The sequence below is a fragment of the Bos grunniens genome, chromosome 26 (genome assembly GCF_055505025.1).
Source record: "Bos grunniens cultivar Pamir isolate PY7600 chromosome 26, Bosgru_T2T1.0, whole genome shotgun sequence".
In the NCBI taxonomy this organism is placed as follows: domain Eukaryota; kingdom Metazoa; phylum Chordata; class Mammalia; order Artiodactyla; family Bovidae; genus Bos; species Bos grunniens.
The window spans coordinates 23,795,962-23,823,317 of NC_141190.1; the positions used below are offsets into that span (position 1 = coordinate 23,795,962).

The 27,356-nt window shown below is 42.2% G+C and overlaps 1 protein-coding gene across 5 annotated transcripts in view; it reads left to right on the plus strand.

Annotated features, from left to right (window-relative positions):
* Window positions 1-27,356, plus strand: part of CNNM2 (cyclin and CBS domain divalent metal cation transport mediator 2) — a 182,640-nt gene that overhangs the window by 121,316 nt on the left and 33,968 nt on the right. Inside the window, exon 2 of one of the 5 annotated variants that reach the window (XR_015155295.1) lies at window positions 2,778-2,872. The exons of the other annotated variants lie outside the window; for them this stretch is intronic. The gene's annotated coding sequence lies outside the window, so the exon portion shown is untranslated. The remainder of the gene's footprint in view (window positions 1-2,777; window positions 2,873-27,356) is intronic. 5 annotated transcript variants of the gene reach the window in all.

Consider the following 27,356-nt stretch of genomic DNA (forward strand, 5'->3'; position numbering starts at 1 on the left):
CAACTACCAGTTGTCTCCATTGTAAACATGTGTTCTCCCCTTCCACGAATTACCACAGTAGTTCATGGAGTGATACTTCAGCACCATGTGAAAATTATTTTCTCCACCACCCTTTGCTCTAGTGTTTAGCAGTCATTTATGTTCTTTGCTTGAGTCAGTATGATATCAACAGGCAATGGAAAATATTATTGTCATTCTTCTTGTACAGAATCAAGGCCCTTTCTTTGAATGTGGGCTGATTTGTGTTCCCTGTAATAATTGAATGAACTCATCCAACATCTATATTTTCTCTCTGTTCTCTAAATTGGAGTTTTCTGTTTAAGTGGAACAAACAATACAAAGGATTTTTTCCATTTAATTATGGCTTTTAAAGGGCTTCTCTCATAGCTCAGTTACTAAAGAATCTGCCTGCAGTGTGGGAGACCTGGGTTCGATCCCTGGGTTGGGAAGATCCCCTGGAGAAGGGAAAGGCTACCCACTCCAGTATTCTGGCCTGGAGAATTCCATGGACTGTCCGTGGGGTTGCAAAGAGTTGACTGCGACTGAGCAACTTTTATTATATTATGTTATGGCTTAAAAAAAAAGTTATTATTGGCTGCTCTGGGTCTTCCCTGCTGTGTGTGGGCTTTTCTCTAGTTGCAGAGAGTGGGGGCTCCTCTCTAGTGGCAGTGGCTTCTCTCGTTGTATAGCATGGGCTCTGGGGTGTGTGGGCTCCACAGCACAGGCTCAGCAGTTGTGGTGCACGGGCATGTGGAATCTTCCCAGATCAGGGATCAAACCGGTGTCCTTTGCATTGCAAGGTGGGTTCTTAACCACTGGACCGCCAGGGAAATCCCTACAAAGGATTTTTAAACAAATAGTACAAATTAAAGAGTTGTTAAAGATTTTTCCCCCTCACTTTTTGTGATTCTCTTGCCCACTTCTAATTCAGTATCAGTTTTTGACGTGCCTGTGTGTGTGTGTGTGTGTTTAAGCAACTTGCTTTTGCTGATTCCTTCCAGAGGCTTCATCATAGTTTCCATCAGATCAGATCAGTCGCTCAGTCGTGTCCGACTCTTTGAGACCCCATGAATCACAGCACGCCAGGCCTCCCTGTCCATCACCAACTCCCGGAGTTCACTCAGACTCACGTCCATTGAGTCAGTGATGCCATCCAGCCATCTCATCCTCTGTCGTCCCCTTCTCCTCCTGCCTGCAGTCCCTCCCAGCATCAGAGTCTTTTCCAATGAGTCAGTTCTTCGAATGAGGTGGCCAAAGTACTGGAGTTTCAGCTTCAGCATCAGTCCTTCCAAAGAAATCTCAGGGCTGATATCCTTCAGAATGGACTGGTTGGATCTCCTTGCAGTCCAAGGGACTCTCAAGAGTCTTCTCCAGCACCACAGTTCAAAAGCATCAATTCTTCGGCGCTCAGCCTTCTTCACAGTCCAACTCTCACATCCATACAAGACCACAGGAAAAACCATAGCCTTGACTAGACGGACCTTTGTTGGCAAAGTAATGTCTCTGCTTTTGAATATGCTATCTAGGTTGGTCATAACTTTCCTTCCAAGGAGTAAGCATCTTTTAATTTCATGGCTGCAGTCACCATCTGTAGTGATTTTGGAGCCCAGAAAAATAAAGTCTGACACTGTTTCCACTGTTTCCGCATCTATTTCCCATGAAGTGATGGGACCGGATGCCATGATCTTCGTTTTCTGAATGTTGAGCTTTAAGCCAACTTCTCCACTCTCCACTTTCACTTTCATGATGAGGCTTTTGAGTTCCTCTTCACTTTCTGCCATAAGGGTGGTGTCATCTGCATATCTGAGGTTATTGATATTTCTCCTGGTAATCTTGATTCCAGCTTGTGTTTCTTCCAGTCCAGCATTTCTCATGATGTAGTCTGCATATAAGTTAAATAAACAGGGTGATGATATACAGCCTTGATGTACTCCTTTTCCTATTTGGAACCAGTCTGTTGTTTCCATAGAAACAGCAATTTCTTTTTATTATCATCAGTTTCTATAACATTTAATTTGTAGCATCAAGCGCAGATGGTATAACTAGGTTTGAAAACAAAACTAACCAATTCTTGATAAACATTCTACTTAATATATGGGAGTAGATTATGCAGAGTACTGGATAGTAGTTTTACTAGCCAAAAGCTTCCAGTGTCCTATAGACCTCAGTCAGTGTGTTCCACAGGGAGAATGAACATGTCAGTTAATCAGCACGCTGTCACATGGATGTCCCTTGAGAGAGTCTACCATGTTATAATCTTTACTTGTCTTTTACACTAGATTTCTAGCTCCTTGACAGTGAAGACTAGTCTTATTTTCATGTGTTTATTTTAACCCTAAAGCTTAGTCCAGCAGGTAATGAGTGCGCGATAAAAATATTTGTCGAATGAATCCTTAACCAGCGCCAGAGGAGACCACATTGACCTCAAGTCAACGCTGATCTTAAATATAGCAACCTTCACAGTGTTTTGCAAACGTCAGGCTTGGCATGGTCGTTGTGTATAATTTATTCTTTCACTGGCTTTTCCTCTTCACATTCCCTCAGTCTTTGAGTCTTTCTCTGCTCTGTGCCAGCTTCCATTTATGGTGTACGGCAGGCTACCTGTGTTCATTTTCATTCCAGTTTCCTGATCAAGATGCAAAAATGTGTAACAATTCTGCTTCTATGGCGCTATACACAAAGAGATGAGATTCGTAGGAGAATACAAAGTAGTTCCTTAGTTCTCTGTTCTAGGGCTTAACCAATCCCAGGAACTGAAGTCTTCTGTTTCTTCACAGAGGAAATATGACAAAGGCAATGGCTGTACAAGCTTCCTTCATGGGCCGCCCTCCCCACTGCCCCATCCAGTAAGCGGGAGCAACCACTTCTAGAGGTGAGAGGGGATGGAGGACGATCTCCACAATCCATTTGAATCCACTCAGAGGCAAAGTTTTGGTTTTGAGAAACAGAGTGAACAATATGTGGAGTTGCTGTGCTGAAGAACTTTAAAACAAGGCTGCCTAGGACTGAATGCTCACAGGATGTTAATTATGCTTTTTCATAGAAGCCCATAGCCTCTATTTTAAAAGCAGCAGCTTGTAGCTGAATTTTCCCAATGATTCCAAGATCTTGCTTCTATAGATACTAAACGTATTATACATATTCCTTTGAGATGATTATTAGGTTTCAGAACCAACAGAAAGTTCATCAAGAATATACTCATTGTCGTTTATTGCATTACTTGCTATGTGCCAGGCCCTGTGTTAAATTCTGAACTTCTTCAGTTTTCATAGGAAGCCTAGGATTTATCTCTGTTTCACAGATGATTAAAGTCAGAGGCCAAGAGAGGGTAAATGACTTGTCTTTGGTCATACAGCTAAGTGTGTAGCAGAACCAGAGTGTTCAAACCCAGATTTGTCTAATTTTAGTTTAAGCCCTTAGTCATCACTGACAGTATTCTCTTGGGTCCCAGCACACATATTTGAGCTCTAAAACTGACTTTTTTGGTGAGGGATTAGTGGCGATGGATGACCTAGATTTTCTGAATGTTGTCAGGAACCAAGGTGATGTTCTTTTCAGGCAGTTGTAGTACCTACTCCCAGAGAACTTAAGACAGGTTGTTGTCTTGACTGAGGGGCAGATACCTCAAAAGGTGTTTGAGGATTTTTACGTAAATGAATGATCGTTGACCTCTTTTGAACATTCATTCATTCATTTGGTAAGCTAAGTGCCTTTCTCTCTCTCTCTCTTATTTGACAAACCATCATGTTTCAAAATTTGGAGTCTCAGTTTCCAGGCTGAATTCATGTTGTGTGTTTAAGAAGACAATGAAAATTCTTTGAAGATATTCTCAAACTCAACAGGAAGGAGCACAGGGTTTGATTTGTACTTGTTTTTCAAGCTGGCTTCAACTGGGGACAAACTCTATTGTAACTTTTCTCGAAGTTGGTGCCAATAGGAGCTGAAATAATAAAATCAGTACAATTAAATTAAATAGGAAACGAGAGTCTTCTGTGTCCCAGGCCTTGGATTAGGTAACAATAGTTGGTCACTCTTCTGGGAAATCGTTGCTAAAATTACAATCAACCGGCAGTCACTGATTGGCCCCATTTACTGTATTGTGTCCCAGGAAGAAAAACAATCTCTTCTTATAACACGAGCTTGCAAGGATGATACTGTTCCCCCCGCCCCAATCTTCATCTTCCTTCTTATTTTCTTATGATTAATTTGAGCCATGTATTCCACATTTATTGACAGTGCTATATACCTAGTACCGTGCTAGCCTCCGAGACTTTAGATATAAAAGAGAGCGCTTGCCTTCAAGAATCTCACAGTCTAGTAGAGAAGGGAGCAAATCATAATACAGGATAAGAAATCTCTGATGGAACTAATGAAGGCTCTGTGGAAGTGCAGAGACAGGACATCAAACCCAACTGGCATAGATGACGTGACGAAGACTTCCAGGATGAGGGATACTTGGGTTGCATCCTTGAGGAGAATAAGAACAAAGGGGAGGAGGGTGTTCTTGCCAGTTGTTGTTTGGTCACTAAGTTGTGCCCAACTCTTTGTGACCCCGTGGACTGCAGCACATCATGCTCCCCTGTCCTTCACTGTTTCCCAGAGTTTGCTCAAACCCATGTCCATTGGGTCGGTGATGCCATCCAGCCATCTCATCCTCTGGCATCCCCTTCTCCTCCTACCCTCAATCTTTCCCAGCATCAGGGTCTTTTCTAACAAGTCAGCTCTTCCCATCAGGTGGCCAAAGTATTGGAGCTTCAGCTGTCCTTCCAGTGAATATTCAGGGTTGATTTCCTTTAGGATTGACTTGTTTGGTCTCCTTGCTGTCCAAGGGACTCTCGGGAGTCTTGTCCAACACCACAGTTTGAAAGCATCAATTCTTCGGTGCTCAGCCATCTTTATGGGCCAGCTCTCGCATCCGTACATGACTACTGGAAAAACTATAACTTTGACTATATGGACTTTTGTCAGCAAAGTGATGTCTCTGCTTTTTAATATGCTGTCTAGGTTCTTGGCAGAAGAAACTGTAAAATAGCATGTCTAGTTTGGAGAGTGGCAGAATGTGTTCTAACATTGAATGACCAAAGAAATAGGAGATGAGACTAAAGAAAGAGCTAGGGATCGTGTCATGATAGCTTTGTAGGTCATACTGAAGCATTTAGATTATCCCAAGTGAAGGCAATGGCACCCCACTTCAGTACTCTTGCCTGGAAAATCCCATGGACGGAGGAGCCTGGTAGGCTGCAGTCCATGGGGTTGCTAAGAGTCGGACACGACTGAGCGACTTCACTTTGACTTTTCACTTTCATGCATTGGAGAAGGAAATGGCAACCCACTCCAGTGTTCTTGCCTGGAGAATCCCAGGGACGGGGGAGCCAGGAGGCTGCCGTCTATGGGGTCGCACAGAGTCAGACATGACTGAAGCGACTTAGCAGCAATGGGAAGCTATTAGAGAGTTTTAAGCAGTAGTATAACATGTTCAGATTTGCTTTTTAGAAAGATTACTATGGCATCAGGGAGATGGGGAGATTACAGTAAAATTAGAAAGAGAAGTTAGAAGGTTGTTACAGTTCAGAACAGAAATATTGAGGACCTGTAACTAAAAGTGAGCTGATGATAGGAATGGAGAATATGGGGCAGATCCAATGGCTATTAGATCCAATAGATATTTAGGAGGTGGTCTTCAGTTTACAGCTTGACACAGTGTTTGGTGACCAGTTTGTCATAGCAGGGTCACCTGCTATGAAACTAGAGAAAAAGGAGGAATCTAAGATGACTCCCACAATTCCACACATGATACATACTGGTACCATTAGTCAGCAAGAGGAGTAAAAGTGGAGGAACAGGTTTGGTAGAAAAAATGATAGTGTGGGGCGTGTTGAGCCTTGAGATGCTCATGGGACAAGTGAAGAGGACCAGGTTGGCAGTTGGAATATTTTTATGCCTGAAGTTTAGGAGAGAAGATTAGACTGGGGATGGTGGTAGGGCATAGATTTGATCCTTTTCAGTCTTTGTGTTCTACTTTTGTTACACTTACTTGATTAGTACATAGTGAAGGTAGATTTACCATAAAGCTAATTAAACGTATATGCTTCTCATATGCACAGGCTTCAGGAAGGGCTCTAGCAAATGTGTTTACATCGTCATGTGTTTTTGTGAAATTTGAAAAATCCAGATATTACTGCAGTTGGTCTAAAATCCTCTCTTGGCATTTTTAATTACCCTCTTTCACTCTTTCTATCTCTGGTAATGTTGGAATGTCGCGGGTGTTTTTTGGACTCTAGCTGTGGAGAAGCTGAGCCTGAAATGCATTTAATTTGGGTTTGCAGGCACTTCAGTGTGTAGTTATTACTGGCCATCCCAATGTAGGAATGACTTTGAGAAGTTCTCCTGCACTGTGCCAGCTCACCTGGTATTGTGATACAAAGCTGCATAACCAGCTTTGTAACTATATTGAGATATGAATGTATCTTTACACCTCTGGCACTGGAATCATGGAAATAGAAGAGGATGAAATGTACAAAGCCAGAAACTGATTAGTAGAAAAACTTCTGATGAAGTTATAGCCTGCACATCTGCCTGATACAAAGGCTTGCATGCTGGGAGGTGTATTTGGAATGGGATCCCAGGGTGCAGGAGTTCAGAACAAGGGAAGTGAAATGGGAAGAAAGGATGTGATAGTCTGTTGGCTTTTGACTACAGGTAGCAGGTGTTCTGTCCTACCTGGGACTTATAAAGGAGCATTGTGAGATGCTCTCAGGACTGTGCTTGAGTACAGAGGGGGACGTATTCTCCCATGGGCATGAATTCCTTCTCTGTACAGAAGTCCCAAAGCAGAGGTGAGAGACGCAATGAGCTATGCTGTGAGCTGTATATGAGGTGACGTCTGCTTGTACTGGGCTGCCCCAGTGGCTCAGTGGTAAAGAATGCCCCTGCCAATGCAGAGGCCACAGGTTCCATCCCTGAGTCAGAAAGATCCCCTGGAGAAGGAAATGGCAATCCACTCCAGTATTCTTGCCTGGGAAATCCCATGGACAGAGGAGCGTTGGCAGGCTACAGTCCACTGGGTCACAAAAGAGTCCAACACGACCTCGCACCTGAAAACTGCTTGCACTGGTTACATGGGTGTGAAACCAGTCTGAGCCTGTGTGGAACTGGTCACTGTGGCAGTGGAAGGGATGGAAGGGGTAAGCAGTGGGCCAGGAGGATTTTGAAGTGATGCTTAAGAGCCATCTAACGTTGACAGAGGATTCTGTTCTCATTCATTCATGGTCAAACTTTCTCTGTTGTTAGAATTACATATGCTAATACAGGGCATGTCGTTATAAATCTCCATTCTGTTTTACTTCTTGATGACAATCACACAAAATAGACTTTATCAGAATTTCTACTTGTAGAACTCAACCTTGTCGTGGCTATTAAAAATTTCCCCCAACGTGCTACTGTGAACTAGTTCCCTTGCAGGACATTTGGTCCTGTCCAAAATGTCCTGAGCATTTTTGGACCATGACACGTGATTTGGGACAAGACTGAATTTCAAGGGAATCTCATAGACATTTTGGATAAGACTAAGTATCCACTAACCAACTATTCCTTGCCAGAATTTTCCTATACATATATAATTTATACAAATAAGATTATACTATGTAAAATAGTCCTGTTTTTTCCTGTTTTTATTTTCCTTTATTTTGGGTAACTTTTCTTTAACAGTTAAGTAGACCTATTTAATCTTGTTTAATGACTGCGTAGTAGTCCATTATATGGATTTATGAGAATTTATTTAATCAGGGTTGGTTCTCTGTTGTTGGATGTTTTTCCTTATAGAAATACAAAAACTTCTTTTATCTCTGATGTATTTTTAAGAGATACTTGGTGGGGAAGATAGATAATGGAAATGGTGAGAGGAATTGTGAAAGAATTTTAGAAAAGGTTTGGTTTTTAAAGTCGTCTAGTTTTATCTCTTTTCTGTGATGATGATGAATCACCAAGAAAAATACGCAGTATTTTTGCCCCCTTTTGTATTTTTTTAAGTTTATTGTTTGCACAAAATTTGCAGATGAGCTTAATGGCACTGGATGAGAATTCGAACTCGACTTTTCATTTTTCCTTGCAACATCAGGACTCGGTGATATTTTGACAGTTTTGCTAGGCCTTTTCCTTCATATCGTGATTATTAATGATATGATAATACATAATTAGCAAATTTATAATAGCAATTCCATTTCCTCATTACAATTCGAGGTCATCAGAAAGGACTTCTGAAAAGAGGAGACTTGAATAAGAAAAGGGGATAAGGTTTTTCTGAATAAAACCAGCCTTTAGTTTTCCCTTTAAGCAGGTTTTAAAAGAAGTGATGACCTCACCTCTCTCCTTAAAATGCCTGCTTCTAAGGCAAATGTATGAGGTAGTTGGGTCTGTAGTATTTTTTAGCACATCATCTGGACTTAGGTAATTTTTATTCACTGTATCACAAAAGAACCATGTTTTTATGTCTTTTATATAACTACTGATCTTGCCTCCTTATGTTGTAAAAGTCATCCAAGAAATTAGTTCAGTCAATATTGAGAGTTCTGCACTGCAGCACAAAGTTCTGAATGTTGCTGATCCAAAGACTAAGTCACAAGGAAGAGAAGAATTAAAGCACAGATAGTTGGTCTTACCTTAGCAACGGAAATATATTTCTGGTTTTTGAATCTCCTATTATTGGATATGTTGGGCAATTACTCATCTTTTGGGCTGTTAACTCACTAACACAGTCATTCCTCATTTATCATCCTTAGGAAAGCTACAAGTCTGAAGGAAACGACAGAAATAGACTCATTGATTCTAAAATAAGCCCTTGGTTCTATAGAAGAACTGCTTATCTCTTGGGAAAGACGGGAAGGTTCCCATCATCTCATCCCGAAAGCCATCCTTTGTCTTAGCCACGTTTTCCATTGCTGATCACTTACTAGGAAAACATTCCAGTGAGTGTGCAGTGAGTGGTACAGACCACCAAAAAAGATGAAGTGGAGATGCCCGGCATGCCTCACTATTTATAAGAAAATATTTCCCCTAAAGATGGGAAAGTCCAAGTCTTTAAATACTCTGGGAGAGGAGAATAATGGAAAAAACTCTACAGTTTCTGTTCTGTTGGTTCGTACGATTTTTCTCACAAATCATTTGGACGGGCCTTTAAGCAAGTCACAGAGTAACCGAAATCTTATATTAATTGCCCCACTTTGGGTTTCTGGCTAATGTATCTGGCAGCAAGACTGAAGAACAAGCAAAAGAGAGCAAACAGCTGATGGTGGTGTGGGAATGCAAGGCCATCCATTATTTGTGGCCTGGAACCCTAAGTTAGGTGGGAGAACCACAGGGCTCTCCTTAATAGGGCAGTCCACGCAGATGATTTGAAACAAATGATTTGGCTTTTTTTTTTTTTAATGTATGTGTTTTTAATTGAAGGATAATTGCATTACAGTATTGTTTTCATAATGATTTGGTTTCTTGTCTTTTGAATACAACTTCAGTTTAAGTTAATATTTTGTTTCTAGTGGTTACTTCACTTGCTATTCTACCAGGAAGTTCATTCAGCAAATCTCTCTGGCGTTTAGTATATATATAAGTACATATTATCTTCCTAGATAATTAGTCATTCATTGTCTTGGGTTTGGGAAATACAATTTAGTCTATAATCCTAGTTTTCTTTTGGTATCTGCTTTCTAAATCCCTTGGTGGGTCCTGAGTAGGTCGATCATGGTTCAACAGGCAGAACCAGTAGAAGACAGACACCCACATGCGTTAAGGAATTTCTTATAAGGAGCAGGCTTATGGAATTGTGGAGGCTGTCTAAGAAAGTCTAGAGTTGGTAGGGCAGGCTGTCAGGAAGGGAGGATCCCAGCAGGTGGAAACCCCACGGGCACGGTCTGCAGCGGCTTTCAGCAGGTGGAAGGTCATCTCTCCCTCAGAAAGCCTTAGCCTTGCTTCTAAGGCTGTCAGCACATTGAGTCAGTCCCACCGAGGATGGCAACCCTTAAAGAGACTTTGACTGCATCTGCAAAATCCCTTCACATCAGCGCCTGGATTCATGTTTAAGTGAATTGTTGAGGGCAGTTACCTAGCCAAATGGACACAGCAAAAATCCATCCCATTCAGAGAAGCCAGAGGAGCTGCCTGAGAAATAACTGCCACACAGGTGCTTCTGCAGCATTCATGAAATCAGGGCTGGTGTCCGCTGCTCTCTACAAGCAGTCCTCTCTGAGCACCCACAGCTGTAGCACTGCCTGCCAAGTACCTCCACCATCGGGAGCCTGGTTAGTTAATCTTGTCGACACCAAACCCCACTCTTGAGTTTTCAAAAGTTGCACATAAAACAGGGTTTTGTTGACTGAAAAATGTTTCCCTACTGATTGCTATTTTGTGAGTTTTTAAATATTTGTTTAAACTTAAAAGCTAAAGCTCAAGAGCCAACTGCCAGTGGAAAACCAAGCACTGACTTTATCAGAGAAGCTATTAAAATGATCTGTTCTGGGGAGTGGGAAGAGCAGTGAATGAGGCCGTGAAAGGACAACGCGGGGTCCTGGTGCTGATAGAAATGCTCTGTATGTGTATCAGGGTCAGTGTCCTGGTCGTAATGTTGTGCTGCCACACAGCTTGGCTTCACAAGATATTCTTGGTGGCGGAAACTGATGGGCAAGAGTGTATGTGGTGTCCTGGGTGAAAACACATGAGATCTTTCACTGCTGTATAAGAATGCACAGTTATTTCAAACTAAAGTTCTAATTGAAAAATCATCCATTCTAGAGACCTCGCATGTGGTCTGGTGGCTAAGACCCCACATTCCTAATGCAGGGAACCCGGGTTTGAGCCCTAGTCAGGAGAGCTGGGTCCTATGTGCCACAATCAAGACTTGGCACAGCCAAAAATAAATTAAAAAAAAAAAACCATTTTATAAAGCAATCCTTTTATAATATGATTATTTTTTAATCCATTTTTAAAAAATAGTCATGTTTTCTTCAGGAGGTAATCATCTATATATCTTAGTCCTATGCTTGAATAAATTGCATATGGCTCAGTGGTAAAGAATCTGCCTGCCAGTGCATAAGTGGATATGATCTCTGGGTTGGGAAGATCCCCTGGAGAAGGAAATGGCAATCTACTCCAGTATTCTTGCCTGAAAAACCCCATGGACAGAGGAGCTTGGTGGGCTACAGCCCATGGGGTCGAGAAGGAGTTGGACATGACTTGGCAACCGAACAATAACAAACTTAAAGTGTAAATCAAGAGGAAACATTGGAAATGTGCAAGAGGGAGGTAGTTGTGGGACAAATACCATCTTAGCCCAGAAAGTTGTATAGATTGAAAATAAAACTGTTTGAAGGATTTAGGTAAATGTGTGGATTCACTCATTTAGTGAATATTTGTGTGCCTCTCTGCCAGGCAACTATCTATAGTTTTCATGTATTTCAGAAACTTTTCTAGATATTGATGTCCTTGATGGCAGCCACACCTTCCCCAAATCTCAACTGATACAGCGGTCAAAATCTGAGAATCATGTGGATTGGAATTTCTCAGTGTATATTTCTGATCCAACTATATCAGATTTTTGTGGAGAAGTGAAATTCCATCAGTCAAAAATAATTCAATAGTAACTTATAAAGATAACTACAAATGTAATTCATGGATTGTCTTAAAAGATATTTTCTACTTGAAATGTCTTTCAGGTATTTCTATTTTAGGGATATAGAATAGGAAACTACAGTTAAGAAATGGGAAGGTGGGGACCAAACTCAGTTTAAATGTTAAGAAACAGGTATTTATAGCAAACAGAAAGAAGGCTCAGACAATCAGGTAACCTCCAGGGACCAGCATTGGGGCGGTTGTTGTTCTTTAGTCTCTAAGTCGTGTCCAACTCGTGACTTTTGTAAGATTCATAACTTACAACTTACGTAGGACATGACTTACATGTCCGACTCACGTAGCCTAGCAGACTCTTGTCCATGGGATTTCTTAGGCAGGAATACTGGAGTGGGCTGCCATTTCCTTCTCCAGGGGATCTTCCCAACCCAGAGATGGAACTCATATCTCCTGCCTTGGCAGGCCGATTCTTTACCACTGAACCACCAAGAAAGCCCTTATCATTGGGCCAGGCCCTGGTAACAGGCCTAAGTGATCTGACTCCTGGGGGCTCCGTGCGCTCTGCCCAGGACTCTCTGGTCACCTTTAGTGAAGGTGTAGGCTTTGCTTTTTTTTTTTTTAAGTGCCTTAGAGGCTGAGCACCTCAGCAAGTGATTGCCATCTTTCTTTCAGAGTTTGGCCTATGAACAGCAGGATCTGTTCCCTGAAAGCTGTTATAATCTAAGTTAGTAGATAAATTTAGGGTTCTACCCAGGAAACAGCCCGATTAAGAAATACTGTCTGCATCAAATCAACTCCTGCCCTCACCCCCATAAATTCAAGTGTTTAGGAAACCATGATTCCATATTTCACCCCAGTCAGCTCCTGGCAGACGTGACCTAACTGGGAGTGAGATTGTCGGGGGTGGAGGGACCCCAACACACCTGCGGTGGAGAAGCTGTCCTGCTAGGGAGAGCTCAGCCAGCCACTTAACTGGGTGGATACTGGAATTTTTAACAGTAGTTGAACTTTTGGTGAAAGGGAGCTTTTGTCTCCTGGAATAGCAACAGTTATCATCACTTAAAACCAGTGATTTCTATATACAGCAAGTGCTTCTATATATATATTCCTGTATTATTTATATAGGACTATTTTAAGATCTGTGTCACATTTTTTCTGGTGTATTTTACGGTGGGAAAATTCAGTTGGAAAAAATGCACTTAGCTCTGGTGGGGATGGTAAGGTAAAGTAAGACTTTAAAAAGAAATGAAGTTTTGGGGTTTTTTTCTTCATTTTGTCTTTAAAGAGGACAGAAATAGCAAGGTAGTAGCTCCCTAAGTGAAATTGTGTTGCTTCTTTCTCCTTAAACAAATCTTACCATTTTACTCATGTTATAATAATAGATCTGTCACCGTATAAGTCAGTAGAAGATCTACAAGGCATGTGTAAGAATTCATCCATGCATTCATTATGAAAATCTGTGAGAAATTAGCTGTTTTGTGTAATATAGCTTGTAATTCAGGGTTTCTTTTTCTTTTGATTTTGTGCTGGTTGAGGGAGAGGGGTAGGATAAGGACGTATCTACTGTTAAGACCAATATGAGTGTGGCAGCCTGGATGGGAGGGGAGTTTGGGGGAGAATGGATACATGTATATGTTTGGCTGAGTTGCTTTGCTGCGCATCTGAAACTACCCATAGCATTGTTAATTGGCTACACTCCAATATAAAATAAAAAGTTTTTAAAAAAAATGTACTCCGGGTGTAGAGACACAGGCGTTCCCACAGCCCAGGTGTGGCTTTGGCGGGAGTGAGGTGCGGCTGTGATATGACACAGCATGGCCCAGGTCGGGCAGTCCCGGGGGGTTGTGCGTGCAGGGGTTGGCCCACTGTGATCTTTGGTCCCCTCCCCTGAGGAGAGAGAGATTCCTTGCTACTTGTTCTGTGGGATGAATAAAACCATGGAGGTTACGGTTGGAGAAAATCAAGTCATTTGATCGGCTGGGGAAGAAGAACATGAGAGGAGTATGTGTGCTTAGTCACTCAGTCGTGTCCGACTCTGCAACCCCGTGGACTGTAGCCCGCCAATTTCTGTCCATGGGATTCTCCAGGCAAGAACACTAGAGTGGGCTGCCATGCCCTCCTCCAGAGGATCTTCCCAACCCAGGGGTCGAATCCAGGTCTCCCACACTGCAGGTGGACTCTTTACCATCTGAACCACCAGGGAAGCCCTAAGAGGCGTATGTTGGAGACCAAAAGAGGGAAAGACAGGGCAGTTAAGGACCAGGTTCTTGATGGCCTTTGAACCCTACTCGAAGCCATTTTCTTTTAAATTCAGTCATTGAAGGGAAGTGAGCACTTTTGAGTTGTAGAATGATAGGGTTTAGTAAGTATTACCTTTGTGTCTTGGTGGGGGGGGTGGGGGGGGGTGTTAGGTATTGTGCTAGATTTGGTGGGGCCTGTGGATGAAGAATGATACAAAGATAAGGAACACAGAGGTCCCTGTCATCTAGGCGTTGCTGATGATCTCCTAGCCTTGTGGTGAGTAAGGTGTGAGTTGGTTGAGGAGGTGCTCAGGTGAGGAGGCACAGAACCAAAGGCTTGCTTTCCATTTCAGAGATTTGAAGACCTCTGTCCTGCTCACCCTGGCCCAGGTTTCTCTTCTGGCTCAACGTCTCTAGCCTCCATTTCCTCCTCATGTGCCATAGTTTATACATCTTACAAGATCTTGGTAGTTCTCTTCTCAGTTTGCCTCATAAAATAAGAGACCCAAACATGAACACAGTATTCTGCATAGGCTAACCGTAGTAGGAGCATTGCTTTCCTTGTTCTGAGAGTGTATTGGCACTCAGTCACCAGGTAATAATATGTTCCTGGACCACCAGGACATCTATTCTGGGGAGACCTGCCGTTAACAAAGAGAAGGGGTTCTGGGAAGGAGGTCCTAGTGAAGAGGACACAAGTGGGCCTGTGTTCCCCCTGGAAACCTGCCTAAGTCTGCTCACCTTCCTTAGCGACTTCTCCTATCACTTTCTGTTCCCCATTCCTGCTCCTGCCTCCTGCCTCATACACCCTGAGGTCCACTGTTAGGCCCTGACCCCTTTAGTCCTTTGTGGGTGGTAGTTCTTTAAGTACTTGTCGAACTGTGCATCTTATACATTTTATTGTTCAGTTCAGTGGCTCAGTCGTGTCCGACTCTTTGTGACCCCATGGACTGCAGCACACCAGGCCTCCCTGTCCATCACCAACTCCTGGAGTGTACTCAAATTCATGTCCATTGAGTTGGTGATGCCATCCAAACATCTCATCCTCTGTCGTCCCCTTCTCCTCCCTCCTTCAGTCTTTCCCAGCATCGGAGTCTTTTCCAATGAGTCAGTTCTTCTCATCAGCTGGCCAGAGTATTGGAGTTTCAGCTTCAGCATCAGTCCTTCCAATGAATATTCAAGACTGATTTCCCACTGGTTGGATCTCCTTGCAGTCCAAGGACCTCTCAAGAGTCTTCTCCAACACCACAGTTCAAAAGCATCAATTCTTCAGCGCTCAACTTTCTTCATAGTCCAACTCTCACATCTATATGTGACTACTCTATTTATATAGCTTTGATTAGACGAGACTTTGTTGGCAAAGTAATGTCTCTGCTTTTTAATATGCTGTCTAGGTTGGTCATAACTTTTCTTCCAAGGAGCAAGTGTCTCTTAATTTCATGGCTGCAGTCACCACCTGCAGTGATTTTGGAGCCCCAAAAAATAAAGTCTGTCACTGTTTCCCCATCTATTTGCCATGAAGTGATGGGACCGGATGCCATGATCTTCGTTTTCTGAATGTTTAGTTTTAAGCCAACTTTTTCACTCTCTTTCACTTTCATCCAGAGGTTCTTTAGTTCTTCGCTTTCTGCCATAAGGGTGGTGTCATCTGCATATCTGAGGTTATTGATATTTCTCCCAGCAGTCTTAATTCTAGCTTGTGCTTCATCTAGTCCAGCATTTCTCATGATGTACTCTGCATATAAGTTAAATAAGCAGGGTGACAATATATAGCCTTGACATACTCCTTTTCCTATTTGGAACCAGTCTGTTGTTCCATGTCCAGTTCTGTTGCTTCTTGACCTGCATACAGTTTTCTCAGGAGGCAGGTAAGGTGCTCTGGTATTCCCATCTCTTTAAGAATTTCCCACAGTTTGTTGGTGATCCACACAGTCAAAGGCTTTGGTGTAGTCAATAAAGCAGAAGTAGATGTTTTTCTGGAACTCTCTTGCTTTTTCAGTGATCCAACGGATGTTGGCAATTTGATCTCTGATTTCTCTACCTTTTCTAAAACCAGCTTGAACATCTGGAAGTTCATGGTTCATATACTGTTGAAGCCTGGCTTGGAGAATTTTGAGTGTTACTTTGCTATCATGTGAGATAAGTGCAATTGTGCAGTTTTGTGCATTCTTTGGCATTGCCTTTCTTTGGGATTGGAATGAAAACTGACCTTTTCCAGTCCTGTGGCCACTGCTGAGTTTTCCAAATTTGGGGGCGTATGACTGCAGCACTTTCACAGCATCATCTTTTAGGATTTGAAATAGCTCCACTGGAATTCCATCATCTCCACTAGCTTTGTTCGTAGTGATGCTTTCTAAGGCCCACTTGACTTCACATTCCAGGATGTCTGGCTCTAGGTGAGTGATCACACCATCGTGATTCTCTGGGTCATGAATATCTCTTTTGTATAGTTCTTCTGTGTATTCTTGCCACCTCTTCTTTATATCTTCTGCTTCTGTTAGGTCCATACCATTTCTGTCCTTTATTGTGCCCATCTTTGCATGAAATGTTCCCTTGGTATCTCTGATTTTCCTGAAGTGATCTCTAGTCTTTTCCATTCTATTGTTTTCCTCTATTTCTTTGCACTGATCCCTGAGGAAGGCTTTGTTATCTCTCCTTGCTATTCTTTGGAACTCTGCATTCAAATGGGTATATCTTTCCTTTTCTCTTTTGCCTTTCCCTTCTCTTCTTTTCACAGCTATTTGCAAGGCCTCCTCAGACAACCGTTTTGCCTTTTTGCATTTCTTTTTCTTGGGAATGGTCTTGATCACTGCCCCCTGTACAATGTCATGAACCTCTGTCTATAGTTCTTCAGGCACTCTATCATATCTAATTCCTTGAATCTATTTCTCACTTCCACTGTATAATCATAAGGGATTTAATTTAGGTCATACCTGAATAGTCTAGTGATTTTCCCTACTTTCTTCAATTTAAGTCTGAATGTGGCAATAAGGAGTTCATGATCTGAGCCACAGTCAGCTCCTGGTCTTGTTTTTGCTGACTGTATAGAGCTTTTCCATCTTTGGCTGCAGAGAATATAATCAATCTGATTTCAGTATTGAACATCTGGTGATGTCCATGTGTAGAGTCTCCTCTTGTGTTGTTGGAAGAGGGTGTTTGCTATGACCAGTGCATTCTCTTGGCAAAACTCTGTTAGCCTTTGCCCTGCTTCATTTTGTACTCCAAGGCCAAATTTGCCTGTTACTCCAGGTATCTCTTGACTTCCTACTTCTGCATTCCAGTCCCCTATAATGAAAAGGACATCTTTTTGGGGTGTTAGTTCTAGAAGGTCTTCTAGGTCTTCATAGAGCTGTTCAACTTCAGCTTCTTCAGCATTACTCGTCAGGGCATAGACTTGGATTGCTGTGATATTGAATGGTTTGCCTTGGAAACAAACAGAGGTCATTTTGTCGTTTTTGAGATTGCATCCAAGGACTGCATTTTGGACTCTTGTTGACTGTGATGGCTACTCCATTTCTTCTAAGGGATTCTTGCCCACAGTAGTAGATATAATGGTCATCGGGGTTAAATTCACCCATTCCAGTCCATTTTAGTTCTCTGATTCCTAAAATGTTGATGTTCACTCTTGCCATCTCTAGTTTGACCACTTCCAATTTTCCTTGATCCATGGGCCTAACGTTCCAGGTTCCTACGCAATATCGCTCTTTATAGCATCGGATTTTACTTCCATCACTAGTCGCATCCACAACTGGGTGGTGTTTTTGCTTTGGCTCCGTCTCTTCATTTTTTCCGGAGTTATTTCTCCACTGATCTCCAGTAGTATACTGGGGAGTTCCTCTTTCAGTGTCCTATCTTTTTGCTTTTTCATACTGTTCATGGGGTTCTCAAGGCAAGAATACTGAAGTGGTTTGCCATTCCCTTCTCCAGTGGACCACGTTTTGTCAGAACTCTCCACCGTGACCCGTCCATCTTGTGTGGCCCTACGCGGCATGGCTCATAGTTTCTTTGAGTTAGACAAGGCTGTGGTCAGTGTGATCAGATAGGTTAGTTTTCTGTGATTGTGGTTTTCATTCTGTCTGCCCTCTAATGGAGAAGGATAAGAGGCTTATAGAAGCTTCCTGATGGGAGAGACTGACTGAGAGGGAAACTGGGTCTTGTTCTGAGGGTCGGGGCCATGCTCAGCAAATCTGTAATCCAATTTTCTATTGATGGGTGGGGCTGTGTTCCCTCCCTGTCATTTGACCTGAGGCCAAACTACGGTGGAGATAACAAAGATAATGACCTCCTTCAAAAGGTCCTGTGCACACACTGCTGCACTCGGTGCCCCTACATGTTATTGTAAGTAGGTTTATATTCATTCACTCTTCATTCAAAAAGAAAGAAGAAAAGATCTGGAGAAAAGAGGCAAAGGTGATTCAGAGTTTTAAGGCTGGGTGATTGGAACTCCAATGGCCCTATTGCCAGAGGTGGCACTTAAAAGAGGGAGGTGTTACTAAGGAAGGACAAAGACTGCCTAAAGATACAGGTCTTTGCTCTCAGGCGAAGGCGCCCTGGCAGAAGCAGGCCAATGTGTTTGTTCTTGTTAGAAGAAGGAAGGATGTTGTGGGAATCGCATGGATCGCACACTGAGATGGTGAGCCTTGGATTCTTCATCTGTGACCTTTCTTATCTTGAGCATCTTTTGTTCCCAAAGTCACCTTTCATGATCTTTTGGCCACATTTGATACGTTGGCCACTTTTCTGCTTCTTGAAGTAGTTTTTTAAAAATTTGGCTTCCAAACACCAATCTCTCTTTTCTCTGCTCATGCCACCAGCCCCTCCTTCTCAGTCTCCATTTTGACTGTTATCTCCACTTCCTGCCCTGGGCTCAGGCTGCACACACCACCTCTCTTGGTGATCTCCACTGGTGTCTGGCTTCACTAGCCTTTCTTCTCTGGGAGTTCTCACTCTTCATCTGTAACCCCCATGGCTCACACTCTGTTGAATTCTGCACTTAGGTATGTAACTGCCGGTTTGATATTTCCGCTGCTGCTAAGTCGCATCAGTCGTGTCCGACTCTGTGCGACCCCATAGACGGCAGCCCACCAGGCTCCCCCGTCCCTTTGATTGTCATGCAAGAACACTGGAGTGGGTTGCCATTTCCTTCTCCAATGCATGAAAGTGAAAAGTGAAAGTGAAGTCGCTCAGTCGCGTCTGACTCTAGCGACCCCATGGACGATAGCCTACCAGGCTCCTCCGTCCATGGGATTTTCCAGGCAAAAGTACTGGAGTGGGGTGCCATTGCCTTCTCCGGATATTTCCACTGGGAAGTCTAATAGGCATCTTGAACTTAACCTAACACTGAACTGATTTCTTCTTTCCAGACGAGTACCTTCCACAGTCCTCTTCTATAAATGGCAACTCCGTCCTTCCCGTTGCTCAGGCCCCCAAATCCTATAGTCAGCCCTGGTTTGTCTCCTCCTTTCCCGCCTACATTCAGTCGATCAGCAAAACCTGTTGACTCTAATCTAAAATATAAACCCAGATTCTAAGTACTTCCCACCCCCTCCATTGTTGCCATCTGGTCCAGGCCACCATCCTTGTCACTGAGATCACTGAAATAACTTTTGTTTTTTTTCAAATTTTGATCGGAGTATAGTTGCTTTGCAATGTTGTGTTTCTGCTCTACAGCAAGGTGAATCAGCTATACATACACGATCAGTTCAGTTCAGTTGCTCAGTCCTGTCTGACACTTTGTGACCCTATGGACTACAGCATGCCAGGCTTCCTTGTCCATCACCAACTCCCAGAACTTGCTTAAACTCATGTCCATCGAGTCGGTGATGTCATCCAACCGTCTCATCTTCTGTCTCCTCCTCCTCCTTCCTTCAGTCTTTGCCAGCATCAGAGTCTTTTCCAATTAGTAAAAGTTCTTTGTATCAAGTGGCCAGAGTATTGGAGCTTCAGCTTCAGCATCAGCCCTTCCAGTGAATATTCAGGACCAATTTCCTTTAGGATTGACTGGTTGGATCTCCTTGCAGTCCAAGGGACTCTCAAGAATTTTCTCCAACACCATGGTTCAGAAGTGTCAGTTCTCCAGTGCTCAGCTTTCTTTCGGGTCCGACTCTCACATCCATACATGACTACTGGAAAAACCATACCTTTGACTATATGGACTTTTGTTGACAAAGTAATGTCTCTGCTTTTTAATATGCTGTCTAAATTGGTCATAGCTTTTCTTCCAAGGAGGAAATGTCTTTTAATTTCATGGCTGCGGTGATTTTGGAGCCCCAAATCACTGAAAATAAAGAAAATAAAGTCTGTCTGAAAATAAAGTTTCCGTTGTTACCCCATCTATTTGCCATGAAGTGATGGGACCAGATGCCATGATCTTAGTTTTTTGGATGTTGAGTTTTAGGCCAGCTTTTTCACTCTCCTCTTTCATTGTCATCAAGAGGCTCTTGAGTTCTTCTTCGCTTTCTGCCATAAGGGTGGTTTCATCTGCATATCTGAGATTATTGATATTTCTCTCAGCAATCTTGATTCCAACTACTTTTTGAATTTCCTTCCCATTTAGGTCACCACAGAGCACTGAGTAAAGTTCCCTGTGGTATACAGTAGGTTCTCATTAGTTAGCTATTTTATACACACAATCCCTGGGTCTGGAAAATCCATTGACAGAAGAGCCTGGTGGGCTACAGTCCATGGGGTCGCAGAGTCAGATAGGACTGAGCAACTGCACACACGGCGTGCGTGCACACACAGACACACACACACACACTTCAGTAAAAGCTAAGGTCTTGGTGATGGAGATGTGATCTGCACTACCCCCATCCCCAACTACCCCGGCCTCCCCCACAACCCCCATCTCATCTTTGCTTTTTTCTCTCCTGCTTACTCTGCTCCAGCCACACTGCTTGCTTTCCCTCAAGCACGCCAGGCCTCTCATCTCCAGGGCTCCGTCGTTCCCTCCACCTGAAACATCTTCTCCAACCCCTTACTTACTTCATTTGGCTCCTTAACGCCTTCCAGCATTGTTCAACTGTCCCCTTACTAGGGAGGCCCTTCCCTGGCCAGCCTAAGCTAAATAATTTGGCCTCTGCTTTTTTGTTCTGCACTGCACATTTTATACAGTCTGACATGCATTTATACTGTTTCCCTGAGTGTTTGTCTCCCCTGCTAGAATGTTCCTTGAAAGCCAGAGCTTTGTTTTGTGCCCTGAGGTATAAGCCTGGCATATATAGTAGACATCAGTACATATTTACTGAGTGAATGAATGAGTTTGTGACTATAGTTCATGACACTTACATAGCATTGTACCTTATGGATTATACATTATGTTCAAAAACGTTAGATCATTGGTCAGTGTGTTCAATTTTTGTACATCAGACTAAATCTAACTAATGCTACTTAAAGTGTATTGACTTCCTTGACGGCCTATACGCAAACTGGTTTCCTTGGGAGATCTTAAGTATGGCCTTCAAATCTATCCTCCATCTTGTTTTATTTTAGTGAAGGGGGACCTGACTTATAACTTACAGAGCATTTCTTTATTTTATCACTGGTTTCATTCTTAGGAACTTTATTGATTCCTACTTGTTGAATTATTATAATTCTTATGTTAGGTAAACTGGGAAATGTTTAAAAACAGAGGCATATCAAATGCCTCCTTTGCCCTAATGCCCTTGTTTAGTGAGGGGGCTACAACACTGCATGGGCTTCCCTGGTAGCCAAGTGGTAAAGAATCCACCTGTGGTGTAAGAGACACAGAAGATGGGGTTTCGATCCCTGGGTCAGGAAGATCCTATGGAGGAGGACATGGCAGCCCACTCCAGCATTCTTGAGGGGAGAATTCCATGGACAGAGGAGCCAGGTGGGGTACAGTCCATGGAGTTGCAGAGTTGGACATGACTGAAGCAACTTATGGCACCCCACTCCAGCACTCTTGCCTGGAAAATCCCATGGATGGAGGAGCCTGGTGGGCCGCAGTCCATGGGGTCGCTAAGAGTCGGACACGACTGAGCAACTTCACTTTCACTTTTCACTTTCATGCATTGGAGAAGGAAATGGCAACCCACTCCAGTGTTCTTGCCTGGAGAATCCCAAGGACGGAGGAGCCTGGTGGGCTGCTGTCTATGGGGTTGCACAGAGTCGGACACGACTGAAGCGACTTAGCAGCAGCAGCAGAAGCAACTTAGCATGCACGCATGACGCTGCACAACTCCTACAATTGTGGGACACAGCAGCCATGGCAGACGTAAAATGTTTGGCTTTAGTTTCTCATCGTTGAATCTTCTGTTTGTTTTCTTCCTGCTGTTCAAAACAAGTGGCGTTTTAAGACCCTGTCTGCTTTGCGCTCACATTGTTCGGTCGTTTGGACTACTGCTTGTCGCTCGTTATTAGCTCAGCTGTGTCAAGTTTTTCCTGATTCCATTCTACTTCATCTGCTCACTTGGCTTTCTTCCTTAGGTGTTTCAGATACTCTGCCTACTGTTCCATTTCACTTGATTGACATCAAACTTGTATGAGAGCAAATGAGTCCATATTTTCATCAGGCGGTTACGGTACCCTTTGTCAGCCTAATCATTACCTAGTTAATTATCCCTATCAAAATACAAATGGTATCTGTCATTCAGAATCTGAGCCTAGCATTGTGGTAAGGTTAAAAGATTCGAGCGTGGCAACCGACAACAATTCTGAGCCGATTCTCCAGAGAGAGGATGCAGTACTTTGATTTGGGGAGCAGTGGAAGCAGGCGGAGGCAGAAATTCGATCCTAATTTTATTGCATATAGATGATTTTACTTAGCCTACCTCACAGTGAAGACGTGTTGTTATAATTTCATCTGTGTAAGTGCCCTGTTTTGAACACATAGCAGTTAAAATCTAGGTGATTATTTCACAGTGAACTTAACAATTCTGAATTTGACTGGAAATGTGTTTATGGAGCCCTATACTCTGAAGAGAGGCCTGCATAGATTCTCCTAGGTCTGACTTAAGTATTCCATTAGTCATCTGGGACCAGACTAGTCGAGAGGCTGTAGGTATAAGTTTCAGGACAGTTTGAAATGACATGAATACTGCAAGACCCCTTATAGCTAGCCACAAAGGGCTGTCTCCAAGCCCTAATTGTACCAGCAATGTCTGCTTTATTCTATATATAATTAATCAAGTTTATATAATCTAGCTATATTAAAAAGCTTTAGTGCTATTTCATGCCTGTAATCGCATATTGTGCTGATTGCTGTGTTTTTATTCTTCTCTTTGGAAGTTAAGAATCCATCAGTTCATAATCTTTTCCAGTTTTTGGTTTATAAATATCTTTTATTAGTTTCCCCAAAATTGCTTTGCTGCTTTCAATCCTGGCTTAATCCCTCCAACGCTCAGGTTAAGAATGATGTTATTTGAGCTCAGTTCTTTAAATTTCTGTTTTGATAAGTTTATATTTTCCCTTTGATGGTTCCATTGATGAGGCCAAAGGCTGAACTCCCTGCAGTGAATGGTTAAGTAGGGGAAGAGGTACCTTATATTGCTGTCTTCCAAAAGCATGATTAGAGAAGAGGGATATCTTTTTTTTTTTTTTGGTACTGCTTACTGGGAAGAAGGTTAGAAAACAAGACTTCTCACCAGGAATTCCAAAGCTAAAAATATGTGACTCTGGGGCAGATGAAGAAGTTTCAACATTGGAGGTGGGGGTGTGAAAGGGAACACTGAGCTAGGAAGAAAACCTAATTTTCCATCTAAGAAGCCTAGCTTACATGAATAATTTCTAGAGTAAGGCCTTTTCCAGTCAGATCTGTTGGTGCTGTCGAGCTGGTATTTCAAGTATGTCCATCTGCATTTAAACGAATTGCTCCAAGACAATCTGATTATGCGGTAGTTACTTTGGTGAGAATAGCGCCTCAGTGGAATGGAAACTTCATTTTGAGTCTAATATTAGACCTTGCTTTGGAAAATTCCTTTTAAATGATCACAAGCTGGGAATAGCAAAAGAATTTAACTTTCGACAGACAGCATTCACCAAGAATTTTTAACTGCTTATGTTTGGGTCCTTGGGAAAGCAGATGGGAGAAACTGACCTAACCAAACTGACTAGACTGGAATTGACTTGACCTGATGCGGTGTTTATATATCTGTTGCTGATAAGTTTCCCTTGTAGTCTCATTTGCTCAAAATATTTTCATTCTTTGAGTGTGAGCACGCTAAGGATGCAGATTGTTAGGATGCCTAGTTGTCTTAACAATCTTAACTTCTCAGTCTCCAGACAGCGTTGCCTGCAAAGGGGTCTGAGGCAGAGCAGAAAGGGCAGATGAACCCACAGACCCAAAGCCAGCCTCTGAGTAAGTAGGTGCTGGGAACTTCATCAGAACTGGTCTTCAGGAAATTTTTAGTTTGGCTGGTTGTGTCTGAGCAAACTCACCCAGTTTGAAGTAAAGTTTATTTAAATGACGTGCTCTCACTCCCACCGCCTCCAAAAAAACCTCACCCTGTCATTTAAAAATATAATTATATTGGGTAGGGGGAGGCTCAAGAGGGGGAAGATATATGAATACGTATAGCTGATTCATGTTGTCCTGCAGCAGAAATTAACATTGTAAAACAGTTATGCTCCAATTAAAGAAAATAATATAATGTTAAAATGATCATGAAGTTTCCAGATATCATGTCTCCTTGGCTTAGCTTAAGGATACGTTTCAGCTGCCCTCATGGCTTGGTTTAGGAAAACCAATGATTGGTGTATGAGATAAATTTAATATTTTTAAAAGATCTTTCTGAAATTGAGATGCATCCTTTTTTAATTTTCAAATTTTTAATTGGAGCACAATTGCTTTACAATATTGTGTTGGTTTCTGCCATACCTCACCATGAATCAACCATAGATATACACGTGTCCCCTCTCTCTTAAACTCCCTCCCCCCTCCCACCCCTCTAGGTTGTCACAGAGCACCTGATTTGAGTTCTCTGCGTCATAGAGCAAATTTCACTGGCTATCTATTTTACATATGGTAATTTATCTTTCTGTCACAGTGCACATTTAATGTAGTAGACTTTTTCTTTCTGACTAAGCTGGTAATAGTTGATAGTGCCTTAGAATTGAGGAAGAATATTGATAAATTAATATAAGCTACCATTTATTGATTGCCCAGTTGATCCCAGTTCCTGCCTTTGCTAGGTACATTATCCCTGATTCTAACGATAATCCTGCATGGCAGCAGTTATCATGAGCCTGGGTTTAGAGAAGAGGAGACTGAGGCTCAGAAAAGTTACATAGGCCTTGGTCCTGATCACACAGCTGGTGGTAGCTAAAGCGGTGATACTAGAGTTCGCATCCAGAAGTGGTCGGTTTCACAGCATGTGTTCTTATAGGATATCTTTTTGATGTTTACTATATTTGAAATTAAACCTGAGGAATTTTAAACATTTACTTATTTTTAAGGGACAACCATGAATCCATTAAGTGGTAACGTAGCATTTTTAGTAAAAATAACTTTTTCCAAAACTTGAATAGTAAAGAGAGTAGTGGTTGCCTTTCTGTGTATTGTTTATTATCAAGCTAAATGGAGGGCAGCTAGATCCTCTTCTGCATTCAGTCTGTGCTATACACTGTTTTTATTGAGGCGTGTGAAGAAACTCTGTCCTCACACAGATATGTATTTGAAAAGGGAGGGGTATTTTAATAACCTTTATGAATATTTGGATGTTCTTTGATAATAACCCCAACCCCCCCAAGTGATCGCTTCTTTAAGGTTAGTTGCAGTGTAGCATCTGAAACTATGCCAGTGGACTTGTGGTGCCCTGTTCCATTAAGATCTTTTGGTCTGGAATCTTCCTTACAAAAGAATTCTGAGTAATGTGTGTAGCTATTCCCTGACTCCAACAAGTAGAGCTTAATTCCTGCCACTCGCCCTCCCTGGGGGTGGGGCTAGACCAAATGACTTGCTTCCAAAGAGTAGAATGAGGACAAAGGGAAAATGGGTAACTTCTGCGGTGGAGAAGCCTGAGGATCACTGCCCTGGCCACACAGTGACTGTGGACGTCGCCTGTGATGATGTGAGCCCTGATGTCCTGTAACGAAAAAACTCACATCGGAAAAGTGTGTCCAAATCAGAAGATATTCTGCAGAGTACCTGACCAGAACTCCTTGATTGTCAAGCTCGTGAAAAACAAGGGCAGACTGGGAAACCGTCATAGACCAGAGGAAACTGGGAAGACACGACAGCTAAGTGCAGTGTGGTCCTCAAGATTGGACACTTGAACAGAAAGAGGACATTAATGGAAAAACTGGTGAAATCCAAATAAAATCTAGAATGTCCTTACTGTTACCATATCAGTGTCAACTTCTAGTTTTGATGAATATATCATGGTAAAGTAAGGTGTTAATAGTGGAAGGGGGAAGTTGAGTAAAGGGTATACAAGAACTCTGTCACTTTTCTGTAAATCTAAAATTACTGCAAAATAAAAGGTTTTTAAAAATCCACTGTTATGCATTGCATTTTGAATAACTCGTTTACCCATGCATGATTTGGTAACATCATGGCCATGGTCATTTGGAGAATACTGGTTCACAGAGTTAGGCAGATCTTTGAACTGTTGACACATTTTATTGTTCAGTACTTTACAAATCACATTTGTTAATAGCGCCACGTGTCTCCATCAGGTAAGTCTTCACTGAGAAGCTCTCAAGTTTCACGGTGGTGGATCCAAGTTTCCAGAAATCCTAATTTTCCCTTGAAAGCTCAGATGTTCTGTTTGGCAATGAACACTGCTGTTGTTTTCCTGAATGTAATAGGCTCATCGTGTTCATTTTCAAGAAAATGTCTGCCAAATATCCAGGTCTAAATAACCATAGCTTGGTAGTTATTCTTTAAAATGTTTGGTGAAAAAATTGATCCAACTTGCAACTCAGTTTGCATGAGTCCTTTTCCTCAAAACAACTATCATACTTCAGAATGCAACAGAAATGTTTTATGGTACTTTTCAATTTGTCATGTACAATATTGAAAGACAAGTCCCAGGAATCAAGATGTAATTAAGCTGATTACTTCTACTGTGTCATCAAGGATATTTTTTTCCCTCTGGAAAAGAATTATTTTTACAATTTTTAATTGAAATACAGTTGATTTACAGTGTTCTGTTAATTCCAGGTGTATAGCAAAGTGATTCAGTTTTATATACTTTTAAAAATTCTCTTCCATTGTAGGTTCTCACAAGATGTTGAGTATAGTTCCCTGTACTATAGGGAACATTTCATGAAGTTCTATACAGTAGGTCCATGATGGCTATAGATTTTATCCATAGTAATTTGTATGTTTTAATCCCAAACTCCTAATTTAAAGGATACTTGAACAGATTTTCCCCATTTTACTGTGTGTGTGTGTGTGTGTTGGAGAAGACAGTGACCACTAGTAGTGACCTACTACTACCGCTGCCTTGACTTGTGCTGAGGCACTTTTATACCATTGGTGCAAATACCAACACAGTAGAAAACTCCAGGAACATTTCAGTAATCTAAATGAAAAGG